The 10,801-nt window shown below is 29.3% G+C and overlaps 1 long non-coding RNA gene and 3 other non-coding genes across 4 annotated transcripts in view; 2 read left to right on the top strand and 2 right to left on the bottom strand.

The window, feature by feature from the left end:
• Window positions 1-3,021: 3,021 nt before the first annotated feature.
• Window positions 3,022-3,111, bottom strand: LOC124888372. Its single transcript, XR_007046498.1, has one exon. It is a non-coding gene; the product is annotated as a small nucleolar RNA snoR116 (small nucleolar RNA).
• Window positions 3,112-3,202: 91 nt separating this feature from the next.
• LOC124888356 lies at window positions 3,203-3,300 on the bottom strand. Its single transcript, XR_007046482.1, has one exon. It is a non-coding gene; the product is annotated as a small nucleolar RNA snoR31/Z110/Z27 (small nucleolar RNA).
• Window positions 3,301-8,944: 5,644 nt separating this feature from the next.
• Window positions 8,945-10,801, top strand: part of LOC124888115 — a 3,734-nt gene continuing 1,877 nt past the window's right edge. Inside the window, exon 1 of the long non-coding RNA XR_007046087.1 lies at window positions 8,945-9,287. This is a non-coding gene — a long non-coding RNA (uncharacterized LOC124888115). The remainder of the gene's footprint in view (window positions 9,288-10,801) is intronic.
• LOC124888376 lies at window positions 9,422-9,509 on the top strand. Its single transcript, XR_007046502.1, has one exon. It is a non-coding gene; the product is annotated as a small nucleolar RNA snoR128 (small nucleolar RNA).

The raw sequence follows: 10,801 nt of genomic DNA, 5'->3' as shown, positions 1-10,801 counted from the left end.
TAGGCCATGGTAAGGTTGGAAGAACTTGAAAAATGAGGGGGAAAATTGGAAAAAAAATTTTAATCCATATGCTATGGAGTTGTATAATGATTACTATATGATTGCACATTGTTTTGAAGTTAAATCTAATAGAGATCAAGGGTATGAGGTCATTAAGGACGAAGATACGCATGTGGTGCATATTGGTAGAAAGAAGTGTACGTGTAGGACATGGGACTTGACAGGTATACCGTGTCCTCATGCCATCAAAGCTTACATTCATGATAAACAAGAACCAAAAGTTCATATAAATTGGTGGTATTCAAAAGAAGCTTACATGTTGGTGTACATGTATAAGATACAACCTGTTAGAGGTTCTAAATTTTGGAAAGTTGATTCTGCTCATGCTATGGAGCCACCAGAAATACATAAAATGGTTGGTAGACCAAAGCATAAAAGAGAAAGAGAAAAGGTTGAGTCTAGGAAAAGGAGGGGGTATGGCCAGCTTCAAGAAAAGGACTGAAAATGACATGTGGACATTGTGGTGCAACAAGCCACAATCAAAGAAGATGTCCTTTGGTAATTAATTTTTCTGTACTTGACAAATATTCGCATTACGTAATCGACTATCTAACTACTTTGTTGACTCTTGTAGCTTAACAGATCAATACAATCAGTCCAAGATGTACCACTCTCAGCACCCCAAGATAGCCAAGAATCTAGTGTAGTTATGCGTACTCTTGATTGTGTTGCTCTTTGATGTACAGTGGCTGATACAGATGGAGAAAAAGCTGAAGAGGATGAGCAGCCAACTATACAGCCTAAAAGAATCTCCAAAGCTAAGACTAGGCTTAAAGCTAAAAAGGTTTCCCATCGACCAACTGGTACTAGGAAGATTAGCTTCAAGGGAGATGAAAATGGTGTGAGTATACCTACAAATATACCATATTCACCAAAAAAGTTGACTTACAAAGGCAACACAGCCATCACTTCAAATCAGTTGAATGTTGAAAAGAAAAAAAAATAGGCAAACTGAAGACAAAGAGGAGTGGCAAAAAATAGGGAAGTAATTGCTTTTTTTGGTTGAATGTTTTTTGGTTCAAGGGACATGAAAGTAGTATTTCTTTAAATTTTTGAATGTATGTAATGGCACAATAGATGTCTTGTGAAAACTTTCGGTTTGCAATATATTTGAGGTTTTGTACCATCTCTATAATATCAAATGAATGTTATTTAGTTATTCACTTCACTCTATTCGATTCAATCTTCTAGAATTCAATGGGTAATTGTCAATTTTTCACTGATTTGTTGTACGCAAACTAAGCTCCATTGTCAATTTCTTAATATAACAACATTATCAGGTGATGTTTAAGACCTCCCTATTTCACTTCAATAATACAGAACAATGACTCAATCAATTTGAGGAAAATTTCCAAAAGCAAACATTACTTTTCCTTTTTAGCTACTACTTTTCTATGTCTGCCATATGGAATGAAAATTTTCAAAAGCAAACATTACGTTTCCTTTTTATCTACTACTTTTCTATGTAATCAAACTTTTTTGAAATGTCATGAAATAATGCTTTTATTTCGACCCCACTTGTCTATTTTTGCTCTTTCAACTTTCATTTCACACAAAACAATTGCATTGTTTAATAGCAAATTGTCATCAAGAGACACCAAAACCACTTAAAACACAAGCAATGACATTCTCATATGCAATTTCATTGTTCAAAAATCACAAAACATTGGTAATTTGTTTCCAGATACAACAACTTTCAAGTCTAATTAACATTAAAAAAATTAAATATAAAGTTTCATTGTGCCATTACATAACAATAACAAACTCTAAAAACTAGATTATATATTCAGTCACTTCTTTTCTATTGCTTTCCACCTATCCTTGTATTTAGTAGGCTTTAAAATTGATTGGTCATCCTTTTCAAATTCATCGGAATCTTCATCAAAAATTGTACTTGACGAGGCAACAAGAAAGACATTTTTCTAGTCTTCCAAACAACACAGCCTGCTTCATTCTGCATCTCTTCGACAACTTCCAATTTACCCTAGCGCGAGAAAGGAAAATGTTCAACTCCCAAAAAAAATATTATTTCGTAATTAAAAACTACATCCACTGTATCAACCATTCTTCATAATTTCATATGAAAAATAATTAAAAAATGAAACTTGTCAGATAACTATATGAGTAAACACAAACAAACAGTAGGAAAATAAATTTAAAAAATTGGACACGTTCTGTGAAGAAATCGAAGGGGCTTTTGTGAAAATTGTTTTCTTGACCTTGTTTGGATTCGCTTGCCGTTGAAATTGTTGGATTCGAAGCTCCACCATCGAAAATCTCCGCCGCCGGCGAAAATTTTGGTCTCAAATTGGCGTCGATTGACGCCGTAGTTTTTGGATCTTCTTGCTGGGGTGTGGTCGCCTGAAGGAGGCACCCCATTTGGTGTTTAGTTTTTCCCGTTTTACGGTGAACTGCGGCGGCGGCGCCACTGCCGGAAATCACAAACGGTGACACTTCTTTCCAATAAAAATTTTCGGCGTTTGAGGAAGTATTTTTGGGGGATTTTTGTTGGGTTAGGTTCGCGGAGGCTTGGCGCACGTTTTGGCACTAGTCTGCCGCCGTCAAAGTCGATGAAGCTCCGGCGACGGCGTTTGGCAGCTTAGAAATTCTAAAATTGCTACTGAAATATTTGAGAAAATGAAACTAATGTCTAGAATAGTTTTCCCCTTTAATTTTTATGTTTGGATCGGGTCATTGGGTTGGACAAATGGGTGGGTAACTAGGTAGGAATTGAATTAGTTTTAAAAATAATCAGATTTTAATTAATTAAATTTCTAACCAATATCAAAATGTCATGTGTAAAACTAAAGCCTAATAGGTATCTGTTAAGTAGAAGGTATTTTTGAGCCCTATAGGTGGATGGAAGAGCATTTTAGAGCCAAAACATAAATGGAGGGTATTTTAGACCCTTTTCTAGTAGTTAAAGGGTATTTCTGACCCTTTTCCGAATAATAAATAAATAGGCTCAGAAAGTAATAATTGAGATGAATCAATAAGCTTATGACTAAGCTTTCATAGTTTGATGGTATAATTTTTCAATCATCATTGCCTCAACTATATTAAATTAAATTTAACAAAGCGAAAAATACTAAAAAAATTAATCAAAAATAGATAAATAGGTGAGAAAAAAAATAAAATTAAGCCAAGTATCAGGAAAAAAAAAAATCTTTCTCATACACAGCATTTCGCGTACTGTGTCATAAGGTGTCCTAAGATTTTATGATTTCATCATGTACTAGACAAGGCAAAATTATAAGCTAAATTTTTCAAATGGTCACTCAAATTATAAGGTTATTATGTCCGAAAATTACTTTTTAATGAAAAAAAAATATTGAATAATAAAAAATTGAAATTGACTAAGTTGACCAACAAAGATAAGTAGATTGTTTCTGACTAAGTTGCTCGAACTCGTCAAAAACGTCTACAAATATGTGTTGGATTCTTCAAAAATAATATATTTTTGAAAGATTTCATATGGATGCGGAAACATTTTGAAGAGTACAAACAACTTAGGTTTCTAATAAATCTTTGACTCAAATAAAGCATCACAAATCTCTCTATATATATATAAAAGAAATCAATAACCAATCATATGTGACATGTCTTAGAGACCTCCATTCCCATTTTTCTTTTTTCTCCCTTTCTTGAAGTTTTTTCACATTTTTTTAATTATTTAATTAACTTAAATGATTGTAATAAAAATCCATTTACTTAATTGAAGAAGTCCAAACGTTGATAACTGATTCATCACATCTACCTAAACATTAAACATTCCATAATTGAAACAAAACCAAAATGGTCAGAAACGAATTATATAATGAGCTAGGGAAAGGAGCCTTTTGATGAGCTACGGAAAGGATTTCTTTGTTAGGAGAACCAGAATGATTGTGCATTTGGAGGAAGCACCAACTTTCATTGCGAGATGAAAAACCCTTGTATCTATTTCAAAGGAGTTTGCAGAGAGGCTATGAAGTTCCTATGTAAATTTGCAAGTATGCTAGATTTCCTTCTTCTTCTGTTTTTTCCCTTTCTGGCTTGATAATATTTGTATTTTATTTTATTTTTTTGTAACTTTTATCTTTTTTGGACAAGGAGAATTGTGATGGACATTAGAGGAGTATTAAATATAATTGCTGAGGAGTACTCTTGTGGTTCATGTCTTATGTTGATAAATTCAATTATTCCTTTCTCTTAAATGCATGCATATGATGTATCTTCAAAAAATAATATGATGTTTTCATTAAATCTTTTACAACAAAATAACCACATATATATTATTATTTGTTGTTTTATTTCTTTTAATTTATATGAAAATCAAAGGAACATATTATTAGTGAAGAAAATAATGATTCACAAAAATCTAATTTTGGTCCCTAAAGGCTAAATTCAAAAAAAAAAAATTGCTCAGAGTTTAATTATTGACGCGCTATTTGTGACCATCTCTTTTAGTGAAATTTAAAATTTATGCTTAACAACATTGTGATTTTTTTTTCCTTGGTATCAAAAGAAGTTAATGTACACATACGCCACTAAAAAGGGCCATTTTTAGCAATGTGAAGTACTAAATCAGTTTTATGCGATGGATCATAATGTTTTCTTTGAAATTACAAAGTGAAAAGCATCATATTGCTATAAATCATATATCCACCACAAATTTTGAGTAAAAATCTTTTCTTTCTCATTTAACTAAAGTAAATATGATAAGAAATGAAATTCTTCTAAGCTATAATTCTCATAATAATTTTTATATTTTTGATTTCATAAATTTATAAAAATAAATTAGATTTTGTGTGTATTAACATGAAAATTATGATATATATATATATACACACATCACTCAATTAATTAAGGAAGATATTTATGAAAATAAGTTACTACTACAAAGACTATTCAATTTTCAAGAAAGGTTCTTTTCTTAAAATTTTTAACTTTTCATTTCTCCTCCTAAATAAATGTGATATTGCAGACCAAAACAATCTTCATTTTCTCTAAAATAAATTTCATTAAGTTAATCTAACGCTTCTTTAACATATTAGTTCAATTTTTAATGCCATTTTATTTAATAAAAAAATCGTAAATGCAGGGATTAAAGTTATTTTACATCCTCATTTAACTTATTAACAATGAATAAAAAAACTATGTACTTTTACATAAAATTTATTAATTCTAAATAAATTACACATTTTAAAATAATATAAAAGCATTTATTTACTGTAAAAAAATAAAAACGGTGTTTAAACTTATGTAAAAGATTAAAGTCAAAGGAAACAATATTTTTTATAATATCTCTCAAAGTAAGAGAAAATGTTGATAGTACATATCATAAGTGAATATCTAAAAAAGTTAGTAAAATTATTTAAATACTTTAGAAATACATAATTATGAAGAAACTTTGAATATGTGATTATCAAATTTAATTTGTTTATTCTATTGAATTTTCTTTGTAATTTTTCCGTTCGATTTTACTTGTCATATTTTGAGTTGACACACTTATTAAGAAAATAATTAATAACATCGGTTATTTTACCATAATAGCTCTATTATGTGATGCTTACATTGTATCTTGAAACTAATTTGAAAAAAAAAACAATTAATATTAAGGATAAAATAATGAAAAAATTATCTTATTTTGATATGTCAAAAACGATAAGCAAAAATAGAAATTCAATGTATATAGCTATTCATTGCAAAATTATTATTTCATAAATTTTATAAGAATTTAATAATCGCGCGAAGCGCGAATCAATTTACTAGTACAAAGAATACAAAGAAAAAACAAGAAAAGAATAACATAGGATCAACTAGTCATATGCACTAAAACTTTCGTTATGCATAAAATTCTAAAAAGATTCAACCACATGGATCTATTATATAGAACCTTACCCTGCATTAAACAGTTTTCATGACTTAAACACATGATCTCCTGATCACATCAAGGTAACTTTGTTCGTTACTCAAAAAAAACCCTTCAACAACAACAATATTAATAAGATGTACGCACTAATAAAAAAAATAATAAAACCAACCATAAAAAAAACGACCACAAAAATGTGATCGTAAGAAACCGACCACATGTGGTCGGTTTTCAATTTTTTAAAAAAATAAATTTAAAAAAAAAAACGACCACAAGTGGTCGGTTTTATATTTTAAAATTCCAAAATATTAACTTTAATAAATTTTATATTAATTATTATTCATTTTAAAAATAAAAAAATACAAAAACCGACCACAAGTGGTCGGTTTTTATATAAAAAAAAAGTTTAAAAAAAAAAATTAAAACAACCGACCACATGTAGTCGTTGTTTTTTTAAAAAAATATTTAATTAAAAATCAACCATTTGTGGTCAGTATTATTTTAAAATTAAATTTAAAATATTTTAAAAAAGCGACCACAAGTGGTCGGTTTTGGGAAATTATTTTCTTTTTTATTTTTTTAATTAAAAACTGATCACTTGTGGTCAGTATTGTTTTAAAAATTAAATTTAAAATATTTTACAATACTCACCTCAAGTGGTCGATTTTTAATTAAAAAAATAAAAAATAAAATAATTTCCCAAAACCGACCACTTGTGATCAATTTTTTAAAATTATTTTATTTTTTATTTTTTTAATTAAAAACCAACAACTTGTGGTCAGTATTATTTTTACAATTAAATTTAAAATATTTAAAAAAGCGACCACAAGTGGTCGATTTTTAATTAAAAAAATTTTAAAAAAATAATAAAACAACAACTTGTGGTCGGTTTTTATTTAAAAAATAATTATATGTAAAATCAAATAGATTGTTTTTAAAAATGTCTGAGTGATCACACGTTATAATAGCAAAAATCAATCAATCTCAGATTTTGTAAATAAATTATACTAAAAAATATATCAAATAAAATAAATAAATTATGTTAAACATAATCTTTATCTTTTACTTATATTTCAATAAATAAAATAAATATTTTCCTTTGTATATATGTTAAATATGCATAATCTTTGTATAATGAATATGTGTATATATATCATACCGTTGAGATAATGATATTATGCTACTATTGCAGTTATAATAATATAACGTACCTATTTAATCGATAATTCATCATAATATAATGAATGTGTTCTATTATGAGGTAATCTAGTAGTGATCGATCGATGAACAATGTAGTAAAAAACTAGTAGAATCTATCCAAACATATTATTGAATACCTTGATTTGAAACGATAGAAGTGATAATATACTATACGTCGAGGTTATATTAATCTAAGATAATCTAATCTATCGATAACTCATCAAAGTATGTATATAAAATAGTATACCACTCATGTACGTATGTGATGTATATAGTACGTATTTAGAACTTGATATAGTCGATAGTATGTGTATATGTGTGTGTATGTATAGGTATATATATAATATATACATATTATATAGCGATGGTATATTAATGACATAAGATAAACCAACCGATAATTTATCTGAATATATGTGAAATATGTTGTTTATTATTATGGGGTACTAAAATTGGGTATGTGATGTATATAATACGTATTTGAAAGTTGATAGCCAATTGAATATATTTATACATACGTATATCTCGTGTAGTCATCGATCGATGAACGATGTAGTCAAAAACTAGTAGAATCTATCCAAACATATTAAATACCTTGATTTGAAACGATAGAAGTAATATTAATATATTGTATGTTGAAGTTATATTAATGTAAGCTAATCAAAATAATCGATAACTCATCAAAGTATGTATATGAAATACGTCGCATTATATTATTGGATAATATACCCATGTACGTATGTGATGTATATAGTACGCATTGATATAGTCGATAGTGTGTATATGTGTGTGTATGTATAGGTATATATATAGTATATACATATTATATACTGAAGGTATATTAATGACATAAGATAAACCAATTGATAATTCAACTGAGTATCTGTGAAATAGGTTTTATATTATTATGGGGTAGTAAAATCGGTATGTGATGTATATAGTACGTATTTGAAAGCTGAAAGCCAATTGAATATATTTATATATACGTATATTTCGTGTTGTGATCATATGCAGTAAAAGAAAGCTAGATAACTGAATCTATATATCAAAATATTTTGAATAATACATTGATATCACAATATTGATAAAATAGATATACTATTTTGTGTCAATGTAGACACACATATATTGTTTAAGTTGCAATAACATAAGACAAGTAATCGATAATTTATTTGATTAACATGTTGTATATATATATAATATCATATTTAAAAGCTAATTAACCAAAAATTTATCGCAATTTGCAAAATTCATTAATATTATTATACGATTGAGGAAAAATACTACTCGTGTTAATGTCATGATAGAATAACTAATTATCTGATTTATATATATACACATTGTATTAAATTATTTGGATGTTGTTATAAATATTATAGGATTTATTAAAATTTATTAAAATTTTAATTTGTTAAAAATAATTTTAATTTATTAATTTATTTTATAATTTTTTTTATTTATTAATTATAAATTATAATTTATTAAACTTTAATTTGTCAACAATTTTGTGGTCGGTTTTTAAAAATATTACCAGAAATACGTATGTGATCGATGTATATAGTACGTATTTGGAAGCATTATAGCCAATCAAATATATGTATATATCTGTATATTTCATGTAGTGACGTATGCAGTAATCAAAAGCTAGATAATTGAATCTAATAATAATTTTAGTTAACATTATTTTTTACATATGTAGTTATTTTAATAATGACATCTTATTATTTTCAATATCACATTTTTTAAATAGCAGCCCAAGTCAATTCAATTTGTCCAATTTATTTAATTTCTAGCCTAATTCTTGTCCAATTAATATCAATTTTAGCCAAATTGATATCAATTTTTAACCCCAAATTAAAAGTGAAATTGCTCAATGTTGATCCAACTGCTGAGGTGAGATCTCAATTCCTTTCCCTTTAAAACAATATCAAAACCCTAATCCCTCCATTTCAAAAAAAGATGCCGTTATACCTTTTCTCTCTCTATACCTCTCTCTATCCATCAATGGTTGCCACCGCCGCTGAGAAACCTGAGTCGGCCCTTCCCCTCTTCCTGGCTTCCCTCTTCTCTTCCCTAGCCGGAGAAAACCCGATGTCGCCGAGCCAGCCGGCAGAGCACCAGCGCCGCCTCCCAAAATCAACCATGCCAAACCGCCGCGTCCTCGCCAGTTGAGGTATTTCTTGCTTCACCAGTTCCCCTATTAACACTACCAATTTCCTGTGTGGGTCATCATGCAAAATTCCTTTTTCCCCCCTTCTATTTTTACATCGAATAGTCATTAGATGTAATATTTAGTATTAAATATCGTTGCTATGATGAAAGTTCAGCTTTTGAAAGTCACAAGGCTTGAAGATGCATCGACAAGCATGTTGATTCTGAGCGGTTACCTGAGCAATGGCACCTTCCATGCTATTCTTTATGTATCATATCTTCCTTTTTTTTCCTCTTTTCATAATTCACCCTCTCTTTGTGATATGTGATATGACCGAGGCAGTGTGGCTCGTTGAAGCGTGCAGTTCTCTTTTTTTTTTTCATTATGCAATGTACTTGGTAGTTTTAGGGGATAGGTGACTGTTTTTCTTGTGTTCTCTAATTTGTTTGTGTGTGGCCCTCTTAGTGCTTGCTTTACGAAGGCTAACAAAGGATCTCGGTGTATTTGAGTTTCACTTTAGCTCAACATATGGACATCCAAATGCATCATATATATGGAACTTTTGTACGTAAAGATATCCATAAGCTATGTGTATAGGATACTCATCTTGTAACAAGTTGGAAATTTAAAGAAGCTAACCATCATTTATACCATTTTGCTTTTTCATCCTGTTGAATATAAATTTTGTCGCCTTGTCTATGTCTGTGATTTCCTTCCAATTGTTGACACAAAGATTTCCTACATTCCAGTATGATCCTGAAGATTCCTCTTCACTCGTCCTTTTTGGTGGTGCTGCTGTCACTGCTCTTTAGTTGACAACTTCAATTCTTGGAGCCATCGATTTTATACCTTTGGCTCGTACTTTTTTTTCTATCACGATCAACTCTTTTTTTAAAAAAAATTATGTTTTCATCGTTGCTGATTGTTCTGTATTGTATAATTTTTCAGTTTCCTAAATTACTGGAAGTGGTGGGTCTTGACTACACTCTCTGGTTCAGTGCCCATTATCTACTATTGAAGGTAATGGCTGCACTATTGCTCGCGTTTCTCCTTAGGCAATTGTTAATACCTCATGTTATTTTGGTGAAATTGGGATTTTGTGGTCAATTGTTTCACTGGCAATTCCCCTAAAACTAGGACAGACTTCTTGTTTAGAATATTTCAATTTCTTAAATTAGATTATGGGGGAGCTGATTTTTGTGTGTAATTTGATCTGATTGGGATTTGGCACATAATCAATTACCGTAATTAAGTGTTATTTTCATAGGATTAAAATTGCTTTTGTTTCTTTGTGTAAGACAATGTGTTTGTCACGAATGTGTAGAATTTACTAAAGTGTGGTCACTTGTGTTTTGAATTTAGATAAGTGTGGTCACTTGAGAAGTGTATAAGTGACTTGAAAATGTTTAAGTATGGGTACATGAAATGTGGACTTGTGTTTTGAATTTAGTTAAGTGTGGTTATTTGAGAAGTGAATTAGTGAGTCGAAAATGTTTAAGTGTAGTTACTTGAAAGGTGGACTTGTGTTTTGAATA

This window comes from Capsicum annuum, chromosome 10, assembly GCF_002878395.1.
Source record: "Capsicum annuum cultivar UCD-10X-F1 chromosome 10, UCD10Xv1.1, whole genome shotgun sequence".
In the NCBI taxonomy this organism is placed as follows: Eukaryota; Viridiplantae; Streptophyta; class Magnoliopsida; order Solanales; family Solanaceae; genus Capsicum; species Capsicum annuum.
The sequence above is the reverse complement of the archived record's forward strand: the minus strand, read 5'-3'. Positions and strand labels throughout refer to the sequence as shown.